The following is a 21,820-nucleotide window of genomic DNA, read 5'->3' on the forward strand; positions in this document are numbered from 1 at the left end:
ACTGCAATGAATTAAAGTACGATTGTAGCAATCTAAAAATCGGTTCCGTTAACTGCACCTAACTGACATGCGCTTAGTGCAGTTCATTAAAGTTAGTTTTCCCAAATTCGTAATTAGCCACGTTTGTTGTTTGCTTATTTTCCAATTAATAATAGATCAAATTTGCTTTCCAAGATTGTTATGCAATCGTCCAATTAAACTTAATTCGAATTTTATCAACAAAAACTGCCACCATCAAAGACCTTTTTGTCGAGTGTGTATATTTTTTTTTAATGAATGTTGTTAATGACCTTCGATGATTTTTCCAAGGAAAAGTAGGATCGATAACTGTGAATCACACCAGTACTTAAAACACACGAGCAAGATTAAGCCATGGATTAAATGGAGACATGTGAAATTGAGTTTTCCGACCGAGATCATCCCCAAATAGGATATGCATTGGCCGGATTTCGGACAGCTTTGTGTTGTTCGATGTAAAACTTTCCGGGTCGTACAGTTATGATGCGAGAGAAAACAGTAGTAATCACCAACACGGCGTGTTCTTGAAGGCCCTTCATGACAAAAAATAAACAGTGGTAAAGTCTCCGCTTCGAAAAAATATTCCTATCTATTTTATAATGATGTTTCAATACGGCCTCGAAGTTCTTTCCTTCAATTTGGAATTTTAGTTAGAAACATCAAATTACTTTTCACATCACTGCACATATTGAAAACCGTAAAAAACAGTTAAGAAAGGATGAGAATGATTATAAATCACATAATAATAAATCTTACAAAATTATGAAATACATAAACATATCCAATAATCTAATCTAATCTAATACTTGCGTAGCCGTAATAATCATCAAACATCATCGAAAAGCAAATAAAATTAGTTGGATTAATTTGTTTTAAGAAATCCTAACGTGCAAATTTATGACAGCTTGTCATGAATTCAGGGATTGAATCGAAAGAAAATAAAAAAGTCTCTCACTTGTCATCTCTGTATACATATACGATTTTTAGCATACCGTGAGAGACTTTTTTTTCGCAAGCTGTCATGATAAAGAACTGATTCGGAAGGCTACACCTCATGATAAATTTCTTTTAAAAAGCACCAAATGTGGAGAGCACTGGCCCTGATGATGCATTTCAACTTGTTCTACACAGCTGTGCGGTCCCCAACACAAAATGAGCGAGAACAAAGCGAGAATCATCAATTCTGTGGGGTTGCCTATCCGATTCTGTTTTTTCGCACTTGAATACAAGTTTGATAATTTTGTTATCATGGCTTGTTATGATTCGGAACAGTTTTTGCCTTTCTTTTGTTGTTGTTCGTTATCTATTGAGAGCGGTTTTTGCTAACCCTGCATGAATTTTTCAGCTTCTGTTATTTTGGAATTTACATGTAAATCATATTCAAGCGATTATATTACTAAAATGTCCAGAAAAGAAAAGGAAATTACAATATAATCAATTTACGATGATTTATAATTAATTCAAGAATTTTGTAAACCTACGATTTTTGAGTGGAACTCTTTTTAAACACTTAAATGATTGAAAATCACTTGAACATGGTCAAAACCTAATTGAATCATTTGTTTGAGAAACTGCGTAAATCCATTACCACAACGTAAAATTGTTTTTGAACAAATTGGTACCGAATCTTCCAGCGCGAAATCTGCAAGGAGCACTCCATAATTGGTCTTCAAAGTGCATGCACATATATGTAGTTTGTCAAACAAACGAAAAAAATTTCATACATTCCTTTTTTTGCCAGAATACCTATTTTTGATCGAGGATTCAGAATTTATAAAAATCTCATTTTGGCCAAAAATCTCATTTTGGAGCACACCAAATGCTTGCATTTTAAGGTCTCTTGTAAGATTATTTGGAAACTTGAAAATAGCCCAATCACATCAACTAAATCAACTAAATTTATTACTTACAATTTCGATGACTTTTCTGAGGCCAATTACTTGTCTGCCACCAGTACACTCCACACTAATTAGATAATCTATTGACGAATATAAATATGATTGAATAAAAACTTGGGGTGCATATGTATCGATCTATTATTGAACAAGGCGCGAAATGTGCCGCCGTGCTGTTGAATCCGGGGGCTACTTTGGATTTTTGAGTTCCTAAAGAAAATAAAAAAAAAAACAAATTTGAAACCGAAAGTTGCCATCCAACAAAGATACTCTACGATACGAATGGTGAAAATGACAATTTGATAGTAATTTACGTTGCAGTTCTTGTTTCAAAATGTTCAATGTAGCCCCCGATTTGTCAAAAGAAGCTCCGCACGACGGTAACACAACTTGTTGCGAGCAAATCGGTCAAGAGTAAGTGCCTGACTAGACTTTTACGCGGTATTTGCTTTAAAAATGAATTTTAACCCTAACTTCTAATCCCATAGCCCAATCCGACCAATTTTGAATAGAAAACAACTGGAACATGATCAGGGTTTGAATCCAAAGGAAAATGAAAAATCTCACTTATCATCTCTGTATACACTCGCAATATGTAGCCTACCGTGAGATACACTTTCGAAAGCTGTTACGATAATGAATTGATTCGGGGGGCTATACCCCACGATAAATTTCTTGTAAAAAGCCCCAATTGCGGGGCACCGGCTCTGATGATGCATTTCAACTTGTTTTACACAGTTGTGTGAAAAAAATATGGTCCGCAACATCAAATGAGTGAGAATAAAGCGTTTTATCAAACCCCTTCGGTGGGAGCCGCCTAAAAATCACCCTAATAACCGAATTTTTTCAATATGATAAAAAAAATCACCCGACCGAATTTTATGAAATTTGGCCACAATATTCTTTGATTTGCAAAGAATGTTTAGGCCAAATTTGAACCTAGTCAGTCATAAAAAACCTCCCTGCCAATAATAGAACAAAACCTGCCAAAGCCGTCATTCCCCCTATCTTGAAATTAAAATTTAATCGACTGTAAACAACAGGATTAGACATGTGCGCTGATTGTAATTTTATCGGCGACGGTGTGATAGCCAGCGGTGGCGGCGTGGGTCGGCGTGAATCAATTTTATGTTTCAAATTTCTCCGGATTTTCTTCGACACTCTCTTTAGATTTTCTTACACGAACCTTTAAGAAGTTCCTCCATGAAATGATCCAAAAGTTCGTTCAGCAGTTGCTCTGGAGGTTCCTTCGGTAGTTCCTCCAGGGATTCCTCCGGAAGTTCCTCCAGAAATTTCTCCCGAAGCTCCTCCAGGAATTGCCCGGGAAGTTCCCCCGGAAAATCCTCCAGGAATTCCTTCGGAGTTTTCTTCAAAAAATTCTCCCAAAGTTCCACCAGGAATTTCTCCGGAGGTTCATCCGTGAATTCCATCGGAGGATCATCCAGAAGTTTCTCCGAAGGTTCTTCTAGAAGTTCATCCTGGAATTCTTCCGGAATTTTTCCAGGAGTTCCTCCGGAGGGTCCTCCAGGAATTTATCCATAAATTGCACCGTTCGTTCGTCAATAAATTGCTTTGCAATTCCTTTCAAAATTCTCCCAGGTCCATAAATTCCACCAGGAGCTAATCCAGAAATTTTCCTGTGAACTCCATCACAAATTTCGCCAAGAATTCTTAACAAATTTCTTCGAGAACTACACCGTAATTCTCACTGAATTCCTTTAAAAATTTACATGGAATTCTTCCTTATCTACCGCTCACTCCCGGACCTCCAGAAGTTTTTGCTGGAATTCTTCATGGAATTAAATAAAAATTGAATTGCGATTGCCTCCAATAAATTTCACATTCATTTGTCTGGAAATATTTGCGAAATTTCCTCCTGGAATTAAAGGCTCCCCCAGACCTAAGCGATTTTATCGCCGCGACGGCGACAACTAGTCGCCGCGATTCTATCGTTGGGTCGCTGCAGGCAATGTTCTATTTACACTTCCATACCAACGGCGACAGAATCGCTGTCGCCAAGCGATAGAATCGTGTCACGACTGTCGCATCGCGTGTGTTTGGGGGAACCTTAAACCAAAATTTCTTTAGGTATTTCATCCAAAATTCCTTCAATAATTTCCCCCGGAAAATCTTTAAATAATTCTTAGGAATTAGATCCTTTAGAAATTATTCAGTACATTCCTAAAGAAATTCCTCTGGAATTTTATCCAATTCATTCATGATTTTGTGCAAAAAATCTGCCGGAAATAATTCAGGAAAGTCCCTTTCCGCTCTATTTCCCCATGAGCTTCAGCGTTTTTTTTCAGGAAAATTCTTTTAAGAATTCCTTCGAAATATGTTAAGAAGTTTCTCTGGGAATTCTCCCGCTTTTACATTCACGAGTTTCTCCAAGAGTTCTCCTATAAATTCATCTACTTCACCAAAACATTATCTGGAGATTCGTTTTTAAATTCCCCCAGAAACCCTCAAGGAACTGCTCCGGGAAATTTCTCTTTCAGAAAAAGGGTTTATGATGGGATTTCTATGGAAATATCCGAAGGAGCTCCTGAAGGACTTCGTGAGACAATTCCCCTGGAGGAATTTTTGGATGACTTCTTGAAGCAATTTTCAACGTTATTTAGAGTGGATTTCCCAATAAACTGTCAAAAAAAAATCCAAGAGAGTTGAAAAAAATCCAGGAGAAATTGGCGAGTTTTGATTTGACATTTTATGGGAAAAAAATCGGGTGTATTTTACGATGGACTACAAGGAGAAATTATCAAAAAATACCTATGCTAGAAGTTGAAATATTATGCAAGTAATTCCACGAGAAATCGAAAAAAAAAATCAAATGTAGTTCTGAAATAATTTCGACTGAAATACGAAAAAAATCTAGTAGTAGGATTTCTAAAGAAATTCTACAACCAAATCCCACATTTACAGAAATATTGAATTAGTAAAGCATAGTTTTATGTACGGCGCGTTACTAACGTTGTATAATCAAGGGATCTAGTAGCCAAATAGGAATTACAAATGCATATTTTTACGTCATTTTCGAACATTTTTTGCTGTAAAACAGATTCTTGTTAGTTGCAGTTCTGGGCAAGGTGGTTCTGGGTAGGCCGCCATCAAATGATTCCAATCAATACATTTTATACGAAACTAGCAAAACGAACCCTGGCTCGGGATCGATTTTTTTTCTATTCAATTATGTTAAATATTGCAGCATTGGACCAAGGTCGGTTCGCTTGATGGCACAAATCTCCCAAATTGAGGGGAACGTGCCTCTTGAGCCAACGTTCTGTAACCTGCGAGTTACAATTAACCCGTTTTGTTTAGTCTTGTGACTGATGGGCCAAACACAATTGATACGTTTGCGTGCGTTTTGACAGTTTTCCCATGGGAAAACTGTCAAAACGCACGCAAACGTATCTATTGTGTTTGACCCATGAGTGTATTTTGGCTAGTTTGGTGTCGTTTTAATTGGCTACCCATTAAGCTTTTGTTTTATTTTGATATGGTAACATACACCACCACTGTGGATTGTTAATGTTTTAATTTGTTTGTTTTTGAATTAAATTTTGTTCACATTGTTTTGTATAGGGTTTTGTTTTGTTGAATTTAAATTATAATGCTTGTTTAAATAGGGTTTTAAATAAAGTTAGCGCCAGAGCTCCTCCCATAGGCCTAAAAGCGGCGCTCATACATAAGCAGCATAACAGCCGAACACGGTGGCAGGAGCGATGGCGATTATTTGTTTTGGTCTGGTCCACGGCATACAAAAACAAGGCAGGCTCATCGCGTATGTAAACATTCAGTTTGAATGTAAACATGTGACGTCACTGCTATCTTCGCACAAGCTGGACCGAGACGATGCTCTATGGTCGCAGCATGCTTACTTTTGTACTCTGACATGTGGCGATAAAACATGCGTCACATTCGAAGTGTCATTTTTCTAACGAGCCTACCTTGTTTTCTGTATACCGTGGGTCTGGTCGATGACGTGAAAAAAAAAGTGACGAACCGTGAACTAGATCGGAGACGTTTTTTTTTATCCGCTGCGATTCCGGAGAAGTTGGTGCCGTTTTTGGGTGTGCGATCTTCCCATCGACGTGTGTTCAGCTGGAGGACAAATTCCCAGCTTCGTCGGGTGGACAGTTCCGTGATTCCCGTGGAAAAAGTGCCGGTTCGTGTACTTGTGCAGTGTAGTGCAAGGGTGTTGGATCGCCGTCATAGTGGGAAGCTAAACGCCAATGGGAAATTCGCTTCCCGGCGGCCCAGTCAAGCATCCATAAACACTCGCCGTTCTCGCTACGGAGTTCAGCCGAATGAGTATTTCTCACGTCCGTAGCTAATTGCCAAGGAGAACGAAGACAGACGCGTAAAAAGGGGCTTACCGTCTGTAGTAATGTACCGTGATCACTACTAGGACTGCTTACGGGGAGTAGGTAGGTCCGGTGTATATACACACCAGTGTCGCTAGGGGGGATCCGACAAAGGAGCTTGCTCTTCCCCCTAGCTAATAGTTAAGGACGGCTGCCGAGGAGAAAAAGAAGAAGAACCGAAGGAGAAAGCGAGAGACCAGTTAGCCAGCCGCTGGCGTGCTACCGTCGACGAAGGGGCTCCAACGAGACCAGTGAGTCGACCAGTGCCGTAGTAAGGGAGGAGACAGAAGGTCAGATAGAATATAAGGTTTTTTTATTTGAAATATTTCTTCTTTTTGCTCATTTTGTCCATCCGAAATCCGAAGGGAAGTGGGAGTACCCTGCTCTAGGCCGCCCTGCCGGGGTGAATTGTATGAGGGGAAGCTCAGGGCTTTCAGTTCTGAAGGTCGATTAGCTTACTTTTGTTCCAAATGTTTTAGGTGGAGAGTATAAGAGTATAAGCAAATCTTCACTTTAAACACAAATTATTACATAAATCAGTGCTCAAAAAAAAAACGTGGCGATGCGCAGGATTGTAAATTTGTAATATAACGAAATTGCCAATTTATTTGTTGAGGTCTTTATTTATGTAAAAATCTGTAAATCTGATGCGAAGTTTGAAAATAACAAAAACTGTTGATCTATTGTAGAGTAAATAAATTATTATTTGCACTTGAAACGCAAAAATATCGCAGTTATAACCATTGCACTTTTTCATACAGAAGATAATTTCCAGAATGCAAAAAAAAAACCAACAATAACAAACTGCGTCTAATTCAAATCCATAAGATATATGAGTGTCGAAGTTATTTTCACAATCTTAAATAGCTCTTTCGAAAATGTTGTTCAAATATGTCCCACTTGATTGACGTATGTTAATACTCAAGGACAAATGAAATTTGCAGATTTTGCCTTTGATTCAAACTTTTAAATCGTTTTCGACGTCACTCCATTATTTAATTGTTCAAATTATTCACTCTTATCATCAATGATGAATTTAGAAGCGACTATTGTGTTAGTTTTTACCGGTGGTTTGAAGTCATGATCAAGCAATAGCATTAGTATTGTGCTTTAAATGGTTTTGATTCCAAATATTTTTGTGTCGGTGGAAGAATTTATTTTTTCCACTATTTTTCATCAAGGTATAACTTTTTTGTTTTTTTGACAAAATCACTCGCGGAATTCGGGAGCCTCTTTATGATAAAGTAAAGATAGTGAATGTCACTAATGAGCTGGATTAAATGATTACAGCGCCTCCTAGAGACAGAAGAGTGGAAAGTATGCACAGTCTGGCAAGCTGAGAGGTTAACAAGGAAACCGACCGGAATCATGTGTTTTGACTAGGAGAATATTTATGAAATACTTGCACACCCGACGAACTTCGTTTCGGCTAAAATTGATTTATTCTCTGATTAATTTTCGAGTTATGCAGAAACTTCTGTTTCATTTGTATGGGAGCCCCCCTTTCAAAATGTGGGAAGGGTCTCGAACCATCTTAAGAACCTTTCCCGGCCCCAAAAACCCCTGCATACAAATTTTCACTCCGATCGGTTCAGTAGTTTCGGAGTCTATAAGGTCCAGACAGACAGAAAATCAATTTTATGTATAAAGATTTTTGAAATATCCACTGCCTACTGAAGGGAATCGAACCCACACTTCCCATTACGCTAGACTGAGCAAAAAGTTTCGCAAAAGTGATCATTCACAACAGAATAAATTACAGTGTTTAGTGAGTATAATATGACTTAAAAATTTCAATTGAAAACCTAAGGAGATACATTTAATATATTTTACTTTTTTTCTCGTTTTAAAGAGCGAACAATGGCGCCTAAACCTAGGCTTATTAGCTAGAGCAAGTTTAATAGCATCGGCCCATCCAAGGAAAATCATCAATGTAGTAACATAAATTTCTTATTTTGATTAGCACTCCCAGCGTTTGTTCATGCTTATTATATCGGGACTGATTTGCGTTTTGGGCGTAACTTATTCTGTAAACAAACATTGGAAGACAAATTCCTGCTAAAGCAAGCATTTTCTGAAAAAAAAAACTCCGTATGTATCCGACAGAATAGTTTTTCCTCTGTCAGATATGGGAATTAGTTTTGGAGTAAAATGCTTGCATTCTACAGAATAGATAAAACACTTTACTTTACTTAATCAAATCGCAAATCAGTCCCGATATCATTTGCTTATTATAATATTCCTAAACTACATTCCCTATCAACCAACTTCGTTAAGTAGATGCCATATCCTCATTTCCTTCCCTTCCCTAGTAACGGAGAAGATGGGGGTGGCCGGCAATGGCTGCTTTCATTCTTTATTATTTTGAAACTCGAATTATGTTGATATTTTGTTACAAATAATAATCCATAAGCAGTTGGAGTATGAAAGTTGAAGAATATAGAAGAGTTCGGAACCATTTAGGCACTTAGTGTATTATTAGCTTGGGCACACAGAATGAAAGTAAAAATGTTGGCACTATTATTTTCTTGTATTATCGTTCCACAAAACACGCCGCGTCGATTCGCAAGACCCGATATATGCAATGCTTGCGGTTGTCACATCCATTGACGCTGGCTGCTCGCTGTCCGAAAAATCCTCAACGCTGGACGGCGATGGTCCAGCGAGCAAGATATTTCCACTCGCCTCGCACCCCCCCGGCGCTGACTTTTCCCAGACCCAAAGGGAAAAATAGTAAACCGCGCTCGGAAAAATAACAGCAGTAAGCTTACGGAGCGAGATCTGTATGCCGGTGACGGTTGAGCTGCTATATTTTTTATTCAAATTCGGTCATAAATATTAATAATCCCTTTATTATTTTAATATAGTGGCAGTTTAAAAGTTTGGTGAGTAAGTGGGTATATTTATAAACGGAGCAATTCAAACTGCCAGTCCGAGCTATCGTGGTCGTAGCTTTCAGTTGACATGACTTGAAAAGGAAATTTCATATATGCATTATTAATTCATCCATAGGTTTTTAAGTCTACCACTTTCAACGTGTCTTTGGTATTGTCTCGTAGATAGTATTAGAAGATAGTAGTAGTAGTAGAAAATCAATTATGAAAAAAATGTAGATCCCTGAATTTCATGCTTTTTATAGTCATATTCAGTTTTTTTCAATTGGTGGTGATAACTTGTGAATTTGATCAAATAATTGTGCTGTTCTAAAAAAGAGGATTTTGTGTGAAAAAGAATGTATTAGATGTTATTGTATTTTCTGGCAACATATAAGGAGGGAACAACGTTACTAAAGGTACGATGTTTTCCTAATTGACATGTTAATAACTCGAAATCTCTGCAAACAAGCATTTATACATTTCATAATTAGCATCGCGTTTGCAGTCTGCCCGAGTATTTTCCAAATAATTTGACACGTTTACTGAAATATATGACTCTATACAACAAGAATGCACCATCTGCATATAATGGCATTGTTTGCGAATATCGCCTAAACTAATTACAATTAACGCCAACCTCCAGTAGTACTATCACGAGCGACTCAACCCTCCATTATACAGTAAAGCACACTTTTGAAAGAAGTAGAACAAAAAAGTTGCACAGACTACAGCCGGGAGCAATATCAGACAACGATGTGCCACCCCATAAAACAAAACAATTTTCCCAGCTTGCAGTTTGTTCCAAGCATAATAATCCACACCATTTTTCAGATTATTTCGGTGTGGTTCGTCCATGTGACTAAGCATACAGAGTTTCGTGCCTTTTGGAATATATTTGAAAACAAAACGGAAAGCAAGCCTTACAGACGGGGGAACTATGGGCGAGAAGATAAAGAAGACGCCAGTCAGACCCTCCCCTTCCCACAATACCATTGCTGCATCATCAGTTCACTTTGTAGGACTTTTTCCCACATCGCATGATGATGGTTTTAAACTACCCAAAATTACCCTTTGGAAAATTGTTTGCTTGCTCTTTCTATATCCAGTGGCGTTTGCATACGTGTGCTTAGATATAACAAAATACATGCATTTAGATGGATAGAAAATATGTTGAATACCTAACGTTTGCCTTCGCATTTACAGTAGACAATAGCATTTTTACGTGTTTGGACCATTGCAACCATTAATTTGCCATCAACACAAAGCATTAAAAAGAGGCACACTATATATAGTTGACAGGGCCGTCAATCATACAACTTTCTCTTTACTGATTCAGTCGCATCACAGCTTAGTGTTCATTAAGGTGTTTATCAGTTATGAACTACAACGTTTCCTAGATAATTTGCCATCTTAGAATTCTGAAAAGTACGCAAAATACACATTCTCAAAAATCTCCAAGAGCTGTTTTCCCCGGTGGAATTTGACCTATAATTGCTCCCACTCGGGAAAAATAACTAACTATAGAATCCTTCAAAGATTGGCACAACATCTACATTATTGGCCTGATGGTATGTGCGGTTTTGGGTCAAAAACTTTAACTTTCATTGTTCTTTTTCCTACACACATTCGTCAGTGTCAGAATGTGCCAGGGTTGACCACTGTCGAACAAAGTGGCGGTCAAATGTACAGTTGATTACGGTTCTCAATTCATCTTGTCTGATAGATGGATTCTAGTGAATCCTACTGATGATGAAGTATGGGCTCAGAGTCCAAATCAGCTTGATTGAACCTACCAAAATGTGATAAAGTGATTAATATCCAAATAAATTCAAAGTAAATAATATATTGTTTGCTATTTTTAGATTTCTCAGTACCTTATTAATAGAATCAATAACACTCGACTGAGACAAAAGATAAGAGTCTTGAGAATAAGAAATTAATCATTTCAAATAAGGATGAAGCGGAAGTATAAGTTGGAGAAAAAGATGATTGAGTAGCTTTTGGGACTGCGCTATAATACTCCAAGCAGCGATGAAGCCGAAGTACTGCACTTATCTTATATTATCCTTATTCAATTTCACTGAGATCATTAAATCTACGAAATATAATGCCAGACGTTCACATAAAAACCGAATCACCGCCAGGTCTGAAATTGATCGATCATGTTGAATGACGAGACGTAAAAAAATGATTCCGATAAGGTTCCAGTCGATGCACACCCGCTACTCACAAATCAACACAATTTTTGGCGGGAAAAATCCCCCAAACGACGTGGAAGGGCAGCTGGGGACAGGTCGTTAGTTCGCCGCTTTTCATGTTCTACATTTTATTTCCTCCCCAATAAACAACGTCGTCATCATCATCAGTAGCAGGAGCGCAGCACACCAATTTTGGTTCCGGGTTCCCATTCTAATTCTGTAGCAAAAAAAAACGGAAACGTCATCATTACTGTTTGATGTCGTTGTTTTCCGTTGTGGGTTATGATGTTGTGTAAAAAAAGTATAGTTTACAATATTTATTCAGTCATGTGTTGAATCCTGCTAGTCGGGATAGATGGCTGATTTGGGGAATTGAACTAATTGAATGTGCCTTTTATTGTAAAAAAATATGTATCGGATTCATGTAAAACATGGAGTGTGACGATGTCGAATCTAAATTACCTTAGAAATTGGTGTTCCGCAGAGAAATACCATATCGAAACCCTAATGAGATAGTGGGTTGTACGAGTGAAAATTTCAAAATTTATGACGAATACAAACTCATTATTTTTTTTATGGCAGCGGAGATTGGGGCTAGTGTGCCACTGTGATTTGTTCTGTAACTTTTGAAAAACTTCTTAAAAACTCGGATGTGCTTTCAAATGGGTTTACATTTAAATTTTAACCGCTGGAAAAAAATGCGAAAAAGCAATTTCTGAAGCATTTAAAAAATGGTTATTCATTACGAGTTGTTTTGGGCTATGGAGTAAGAGTGCCTCCCATATGCGATAGATGGCCTCCAAGATAATCCAACTGATTGACCACTAGAAACAATTACTCTTTTATTCAGTTTCACACTGAAATATACACTTTCTCGATGTTCTGTTTCTATATAATAGACAGCTTATTTGAATCGATTGAAATATTATAAAATTGAACTAAATTTTGGCGCTCATTGTCAATTGATCACAAAAAAAGTGAAAATACAGGGCGGACTTGATTATCCAGAGGCTCGATCAACTGACAGCTCGATTATCCGGGGCTCGATTATCCGGAGAAAATGGCTCGATTAATGTATTATTTGTGTGTTATCCGTAACTCGTCCAATATGTGCAAGACACCTAGTAATGATAGTGCCTTTCTCGCTTTCCTATGAGACTGTTCACAAATTACGTAACGGTTTAAGGTCACTCCTGACGGAATCCAAGTTTAAAAGTGCTCGCGTTTTCGGGGGCACACCACTCGATACGGAAGCAACGCACATCTGTCATTTTTATTATTTCACGCATGCTGCGATACAGCAAAGCTAAATCAACACAAATGACAGTTGTGCGCCGCCTCTGAATTGAGTAGTGTGCCCCCGAAAACGCGCTTTTTTTTTTTTTTTTTTTTTTTTTATTTGAGTGACCCTCCTCTCTCCCCCACACCAAAATGCTCAAAATGACCATTCTGGTAGTGGACACTCAATTCTCAGCCACAGCAACACGAAAAATAAAAAAGAAAAACTTGAAAATTGGCTGAGAATAATTTAAAAATTTAATAGAAAAAAAATGTGAGATGAAATACTATAAATACAAATTAGGTACTTCTAGTGGATTGAGCATCCTTTTAAAGAAGCACGAAGTGTAGGCATAATAAGCAAACGTATATAATTATTAGAAACAAGTGACTATTTTTTTAAATTTAATTTAATTTTTCTATGGTGGTTACATACACATGAAACAGATAACATAAAAGAATTATGACATAAATCAAATTAATAATTGTGTTATTTGACTTCTCAAAAAAGATTTTATGTTGGATTTAAATTCTAAACGATTAGATATTATTTGTAGACTTCTAGGTAAATTATTATATTTTGCTGGGCCGACAAAAGTGAACCGTTTCTGACCAAAGCTAGAAAACACGCGAGATCTAGATAGATGATTAATTTGTCTTGTATTATGCAAACGTGGCGTTAAATTTATAGTTAAATTATGGATCATTCTAGGATTATGTAAAATATTATGAATCATAAGTAATGTTTGTTCTTCACACATTCCTTGTAATGGCAATATTTTATGTGGAAAATCTGAGTATATCTGTGATGTTGGATATAGTAAAGGCAAGTTAAAAATAATTTTTATGCAACGGTTCTGTAAGGTTTGAAGTTTCTTCAGTTTTGATTTATATGCTCTTCCCCACACTATAATCAAATAATTCAAATGTGAATGTATATGAGCAAAATAGAACATCAGTAGAGCTTTTCGAGACACAAAGCTACTGATTCGTTTCATAATTCCGCACATTGATGAAACTTTCCCTGCGATTTTCTTGATGTGCTGATCCCAAGATAAGGTACAATCTAAGTGAATGCCAAGGTACTTGAAAGAATCAACTTTTTCTATTGTGTGACTGCCCATCATTAAGTTACGAACTATTGGAGGTCTTCTTCTTGGCGTTCGGAAAATCATATATCTGGTTTTTTCCAAGTTTAATGAGAGCAAATTGTTACAAAAATAACGCTGCAGGATGTCCAAGTCTTCGGCCATGCTTGAAATGATGGATTCTGGGTTAGTATATGGGTAGAATATGGCAGTATCGTCAGCAAATAATTTTGGAGTTCCTGTGAGTCCTATTTTGTTTATATCGTTGATGTACATAAGGAAAAGGAGAGGCCCAATATTACTCCCTTGGGGCACGCCAGTGTGAATAGGCCTCAAAGAACTTCTCTTTTCTTTATAAGAGACAAACTGTTTTCTATGCTCCAAGTAACTTCGAATAATATTGTTTGCGATTCCTCTGATTCCATAATATTCTAGTTTTTGTAGTAAAATGTTATGATTCAGAGTATCAAAGGCTTTCTTCAGATCTAAGAATAAGGCTCCAACATACCTCTTCGAATCCGTTTCATCCAATAAGTTGTCAACTAGCTCTGTGATGGCAATAGTTGTACTGCTACCGCTTCGAAATCCGTATTGCTGACAATAAATAAAATTATAACGGTCAAAAAAACTAATGAAGCGATTGACCAACATTTTTTCCAATATTTTGGTGAAAACAGATAAGGTCGACATAGGACGATAATTATCTGTTTTTGTAGCATCTCTAGACTTGAAAATTGGAATTACTTTAGATGTTTTGAGACAATCTGGGTAAATACCAGTTTGAATCATATTATTAAATGATTCGGATAGAATACGCGAAAATGATACCACATTATTTTTCAATATTTTAGCTGGAATATTATCAGGTCCTGGGCTTTTACCTATTTTTAACTCGTTAATTAATAATACCACTTCATTTATGGATGATGGTTGCAGAAAAATCGAATTTGCCATGGGTGCAATGTGCTTTACCGGGCTCATGTTTACCGGAGTGATGTTTTCTGCCAATTTTGCACCTACTGTAGAGAAATGTTCGTTGAAAGCTTCACATATTTGTTTGCTGTCATTTATGTGGTAACCATTAACTTCCAATATTATTTTTTGTTTATTTTCCGATTTACCTAATAAAGCGTTGATATTTTTCCAAATTTTAGAATGCGATGTGTTGTCTAATAATCTTTCAAAATAATTCTTTTTAGCTATTTTTTTGGCAGAATCTAGCTTCTTAGAAACGTAGTTTAGTTGTTCCGCTGAGCGAATGTTATTGGGATTTCGACGACATCTTTTTAAACAATTGTTTTTGATTTTTATCAACGTCCACAAATCTAAAGTCATCCACGGACATTGTTTTTCTTTAACATTCACAGACTTTTTAACTATTTTTGTGCAAACCTCGAGTAATGAATTGTATTTGGATATAATGTTTTCCAAGCAGCTGTTGGCATCCTGGACGAGTCCAACATTATCAACATAAGTTTTGAATTCAAGATTTAATTTTTCATGATTTATTATTCTTTTGGTTAAAACAATCCGGTTTGTGCCAACTTTCATATTAAATTCTGAAAGAATCAAACAATGATCACTCAAGTCGTTAAATATTGTGTGGTTACTTAGCCGGTGAGATTCACCCATTTTACATACAAACTTGGAACTTGGATTCCGTCAGGAGTGACCTTAAGGGAGGGAGAAAGTTAGACCAAGCGTTACGGTCCGTACAAAAAAATCAACCTTCCATTAAAAAGGGTTGCGAGAGGGAGGGTGTTACCGTCATCAACGAATACAATATGGGAGATATGTTACCGATAGAAATAGAACCTTTGAAGTGAATAAAAAGTGTACGACTAGTATTAATTAAGTTAGTTCAAATATTCAAATTTTCATTCGTCTGTCCTATAAGATGTCCCTCGTTCCTAGCTCACCTCTCATCTATATCCATTCCTAGAGGTTGGTATCTCTGATTACTTATCCGATTAGAAGAGAGAGGGATTAAAGAAGGCGAGAGGGGGTAGGAAAAGAGGAATGGAATGAGGGAGGCGGGAAACTGGTGAAAAAAGAGGAGTCGATTGTGAACGGTGAGAAAGCAAAGGTGTATCTCGGAGATAAAAAAAAACAGTTTGGTGGTTTTGTGGACTGGGTTCCAGAAAAGTTAAAAAAACGTCTGGAGAAGCCATCGTGGTAGCCGTTGTTTGCTTTTTGCTATTTGTGGGACGTGGAAATAAGAGCCCTTGTTCGTGCCCTGGAAAGTAAGGTGAAGGCCGTTCGAAGCAGCCACAAGTGAAGAGCCCGAACTGTGCGTGTGGCTTTGAGACCAAGAAACGTGGACGGTGGCGAGCTCACAGGCTGGTGGCCGACAAGCCCTTTTCGAGCCACACGTGGTGGGTGTGTGGCAACTACAGCTTTGAAGGTGCGGAGTCCGCACTGCGGACTGCTGTGAGGTCCGGTGGGATTACCCCCGCTCACGGACAGTCTTAAATCCGATTGTTGCTGCCCCATTCACGAGCCTGGGGACGTCACCCCGGCAAGCAAAGTTTATCGCCCCCGGAATTCCCTGCTACCTCGTCGGATCCAAGGCCAGAAAACAGCTCCAGGTGTCAGCTCCAGTGGGGACAGGAGAAAACCAGGACCCCACCCCAGAAAGGCGTAAAAAGGGCGAGCTCATAGGCTGGTGACCGGCAAGCCCTACGATATTGTCGTTTCACACGTGGTGGGTGTGTGGCAACCGACGTTTTGGAGGTGAGGACTCCTGTGAGGTCCGGTGGGATTACCCCCGCCGGTGATCCAGTACTGGCAAGTAACCGTTTATGATTCCTCCCTCTCTCTCGCATGCTCATGGGCCCCAACGAACATCCCTACCAACCCCTCCTTTCCCTCAAAGAATGAAAAAATGAATAAACCTATGTAATGAATATTTTGTAGTGTCTTTATTCACGGAAGGAGGGTCCATTCTTGGTGTTGTCTCCCATTGTTTCGGTTGTGGTTGTGAGTTCTCCCAAAGTAAGTGGTAGCCGGCCCTGAGCTAGTCGGTTGTAACAAGGGTGAGGCATTAAAATTATCAAATTCAGCGTTACGGATTTTGTGAAAGATCCTCAAAGGAACGGAAATCAAGAACATTCATAAAAATGGCCAATTTATGAATTTCAATTCAAAGCACCGAATTTTTTTTTAGGCTTGTTATGTACATTCTGAGTACAGCATTGATATCCCAGATAAATGGAAAAACGCCAAAGTTGTTCCTATTTTGAAGCCGGACAAAAATCCAGCTGAGGCTTCTAGTTATCGCCCAATCAGTTTGCTTTCTTCAATAAGCAAACTGTTTGAAAAGATTATTTTAAATAGAATGATGGTTCATATTAATGACAATTCTATTTTTGCTGATGAGCAATTTGGTTTTCGCCATGGGCATTCAACCACTCATCAGTTATTAAGAGTTACGAACTTAATTCGGCTCAACAAATCTGAAGGATATTCGACTGGTGTTGCTCTTCTTGATATAGAGAAAGCATTTGACAGTGTGTGTGGCATGAAGGTTTGATTGTAAAATTGATGAATTTTAATTTTCCTCTGTACATTATTAAACTGATCCAAAATTATTTATCAGATCGCTCACTGCAGGTAAACTATCAGAATTCTAAATCTGATAGATTACCTGTAAGAGCTGGTGTCCCCAAGGCAGCATACTGGGGCCCATTTTGTATAACATTTTACTTCTGACTTACCTGATTTACCACCAGGATGTCAAAAATCTTTGTTTGCAGATGACACGGGCCTTTCAGGCAAAGGGCGAAGCCTTCGTGTCATTTGTAGTAGATTGCAAAAAAGTTTGGATATTTTTTCCACTTACTTGCAAAAATGGAAAATTTCCCCGAATGCTTCCAAAACTCAGCTTATAATTTTCCCACATAAGCCGAGAGCTTCTTATTTGAAACCTTCTAGCAGACATATTGTCACTATGAATGGGGTTCAAATTAATTGGTCTAGCGAAGCTAAATATTTAGGACTTCTGCTAGATCAAAAATTAAATTTTAAAAATCACATTGAAGGCCTTCAAGCCAAATGTAACAAGTATATTAAGTGTCTATATCCACTTATAAACAGAAAATCAAAACTTTGTCTTAAGAACAAACTTTTGATTTACAAACAAATTTTTAGACCTGCCATGTTGTATGCTGTGCCAATATGGACTAGTTGCTGCAATACCAGAAAGAAAGCACTTCAGAGGATTCAAAATAAAATTTTGAAAATGATTCTGAAGTTGCCTCCGTGGTATACTACCAATGAACTCCATAGAATTTCTAATATTGAGACATTGCAACAAATTTCCAACAAAACAATTTCCAATTTTAGATAAAAATCGTTGCAATCTTCTATTGCAACGATTAGCTCCTTGTACCCTTAGTATAAATTAGGTTAAATTTAGTTTAAGTTTAAAACATTGTAATTCCTACATGGTTTAATTGAACCAGAGGAAAAATCCTAACTACCAGAGGCAATTGAAATGTATTAATAATAACTAAAAATGTAACATAGCAAATAAGGATGATAGTGTTAAGAAAACGCGGAACACCTAGTCTAAGAGATGAATGCATGTATTAGATAATTAGCAAATAAAATTAGATAAAAAAAAAAAAAAAAAAAAAAAACAGCATTGATATTGTGGCTCATACTCATGGTTTGTATGAATCGTAACGCACGGTCTGACCCCCTGCTTCTTCTTCCAGCGTGACGTAATTTGTGAACAGTCTCAATAGGGAATATCCATTAATTACGTAACGATTGACGTAAAGTCAATGTCAACTTCTCTTCCCGAACAGCCTAGATAGTCGTGTGGTGTCGGCAGCTGGTTATCTGACTAAGAATAACATTACGGATTACCTGTTCCAGTGGTAAAAGTCCATCAAACAAGTGACCCCTTATTCTCTGTGTGATGCTTTATGCTTACCGTGCCTACGAATGAATGGTTAGGGTGGTCTAATAAGAACCTAATCGCAATCGGAGCCTGTGAAGCACCAGGGCCCCCTCCACAGTATTTAGCCCTCGCTGTGCTAACCGGAGCTATGGCGTAGTTGACTTTCTGCTTCTCCGAGATAATCGGCTACTCTTATTCGATCTCAACTAGAGGTTAAATAAGGGTGGGGTTATGAATATATGTTTACTTAGTTTTTCAACAAATTGTCACCTATATGGATTCGCATTATGCGTTTTTCACAGTGTACTCTGTGTTTCGTCTTTGACGTTCGGCTTCGGCTACTCTTGTTTAATCTCAACTTGAGGTTAAATAAGGGTGGGGTTATGAATATGTTTTTTACTTAGTTTTTTAACAAATTGTCACCTTTATGGATTCGCATTATGCGTTTTTCACAGTGTACTCTGTGTTTCGTCTTTGACGTTCGGCTTCGACTAGTCATGCACTACGATATGCATTCGTATGTGTGACTTATCCAGTATATTTTATGCTTCGCGTTTCATTGCGTTTTACAAAATGCATCGTATGTATGTATTATCATCAATATGAAACTGACGATTTTTTGTAGGTCCTGTTACGCATGCTATGAACGGTCTTCGGTATCCAGCAATGAAATCGTCGCTTCAGTACGTAATCTATTGATGCCTCCTTAGAACAAATTGTAGCACGGCTGTCATAGCAACATTTCCGAAAGTTTTTTTCTTCAAACAAAAACAAACTTCGAAAATGGAAACTGACGGAGATCCAATCACGCAGAAATTATCCCTAAAAAAGCAATTCTAAAATTTAATTGGTCTTTAATTTTACATTTTATAATATTATGAAAGCATTATTTTCATATAGGTACGTATAATTATTACGATGAACATTTAACGTAGAAAAACATAACGATAATTTTTACTCTATTCTCCCATATTTAGCGATCCGGTATGTTGAAGAATATGAAAGCTTGCATTGCAACTTATTTATTTATTTATCATCAGACTAAGGCCGGAGTGGCCTGTGCTGCACATAAAAGACTTCTCCATTCAGCTCGGTCCATGGCTGCACTTCGCCAACCACGCAGTCTGCGGAGGGTCCGCAAGTCGTCCTCCACCTGATCGATCCACCTTGCCCGCTGTGCACCTCGTCTTCTTGTTCCCGTCGGATCGTTGTCGAGAACCATTTTCACCGGATTACTGTCCGACATTCTGGCTACGTGCCCGGCCCACCGCAGTCTTCCGATTTTCGCGGTGTGAACGATGGATGGTTCTCCCAACAGCTGATGCAACTCGTGGTTCATTCGCCTCCTCCACGTACCGTCCGCCATCTGCACCCCACCATAGATGGTACGCAACACTTTCCTTTCGAAAACTCCCAGTGCGCGTTGGTCCTCCACGAGCATCGTCCAGGTCTCGTGTCCGTAGAGAACTACCGGTCTTATGAGCGTTTTGTAGATAGTCAGTTTGGTACGGCGGCGAACTCTATTCGATCGGAGCGTCTTGCGGAGTCCAAAGTACGTACGATTTCCAGCCACTATGCGTCTCCGAATTTCTCTGCTGGTATTGTTTTCGGCGGTCACCAGTGAGCCCAAGTACACGAATTCTTCAACCACCTCGATTTCGTCACCACCGATAGAAACTCGTGGTGGGTGGCTCACATTGACCTCTCTTGAGCCTCTTCCTATCATGTACTTCGTCTTCGACGTGTTGATGACTAGTCCAATCCGTTTAGCTTCGCTTTTCAGTCTGATGTAGGCTTCCTCCATCCTCTCAAAGTTACGTGCCATGATATCAATGTCGTCGGCGAAACCAAATAACTGGACGGACTTTGTGAAAATCGTACCACTCGTGTCAATCCCTGCCCTTCGTATTACTCCTTCCAAAGCGATGTTGAATAGCAGACACGAAAGACCATCACCTTGCCGTAACCCTCTACGCGCTTCGAAGGGACTCTGAAACTCGAACTACGCACATCACCCGACCTATCGTCGTCTTGATCAACCGTATCAGTTTAACCGGAAATCCGTTTTCGTGCATTAGCTGCCATAGCTGGTCCCGATCGATTGTATCATATGCGGCTTTGAAGTCGATAAATAGATGATGTGTGGGCACGTTGTATTCGCGGCATTTCTGCAATACCTGACGTATGGCGAACACCTGGTCTGTGGTAGAGCGTTCACCCATAAATCCCGCCTGGTACTGCCCCACGAACTCTCTTGCAATTGGTGTTAGTCGGCGGCATAAAATTTGGGAGAGTACCTTGTAGGCGGCGTTCAGCAATGTGATTGCGCGGTAGTTGCTACATTCCAGCTTATCGCCCTTTTTGTAGATAGGACACACCACACCTTCCATCCACTCCTGCGGCAGAACCTCATCCTCCCAAACCATGGTAATCACCCAGTGCAGCGCTTCAGCCACTGCTTCACCACCGTGTTTAAACAGCTCTCCTGGGAGTTGGTCAACTCCAGGGGCTTTGTTGTTTTTCAGCCAGCCGATCTCCTCCTGGATTTCCTGGAGATTCGGAGCCCGAAGTCGCATGTCCTGCGCGCGTGCTCTTAGGTTCATTATCATACCGCCACCGTTGTCTGCTATATCGCCATTCAGGTGCTCTTCGTAGTGCTGCCGCCACCTTTGGATCACCTCACGCTCGTTCGTAAGAAGGTTCCCGTTTATGTCCTTACACATATCGGGCTGCGGCACGTGGCCCTTACGTGAACGGTTCAACTTCTCATAGAACTTTCGTGCGTTATTAGCGCGGTACAGTTCCTCCGGCATTGCAACTTGTAAAGTCGAATTTCCAAAAATAAACTGGCAAAAATACGCCCGGGAACAATTAATGGTGGGCTAAAGAAGTGCTGCCATATAACCAAATACTGGTAGAAGTTCTTCAATACACATTTTAAAGAAAAACAGCTTTTTCCGTTAACAGTCATAAAGTGTTCTATTTTAGGGCATTCTATCTGGAATGGGTTCGCTTACAAATAACGTAACGCTAAATTTGAAGATTTTGGACCTCCATCCTCCTCCTCGTAACGCTTTTTGTATGGAGGGGTTAGTTAGGTTGTATGAATCGTAACGCTCGGACGGGGGGGCTTCTCTGAAGTGTGACAACCCAAAAAAGTTTTTTAGATACCTCATATAAAAAGTGTGACACAGGGG

General features: G+C 38.8%; 1 protein-coding gene across 12 annotated transcripts in view; it reads right to left on the reverse strand.

The window, feature by feature from the left end:
• Positions 1-21,820, reverse strand: part of LOC134224568 (uncharacterized) — a 287,855-nt gene that overhangs the window by 100,190 nt on the left and 165,845 nt on the right. The gene's annotated exons all lie outside the window — the stretch shown is intronic.

This window comes from Armigeres subalbatus, chromosome 3 (assembly GCF_024139115.2).
Source record: "Armigeres subalbatus isolate Guangzhou_Male chromosome 3, GZ_Asu_2, whole genome shotgun sequence".
In the NCBI taxonomy this organism is placed as follows: Eukaryota; Metazoa; Arthropoda; class Insecta; order Diptera; family Culicidae; genus Armigeres; species Armigeres subalbatus.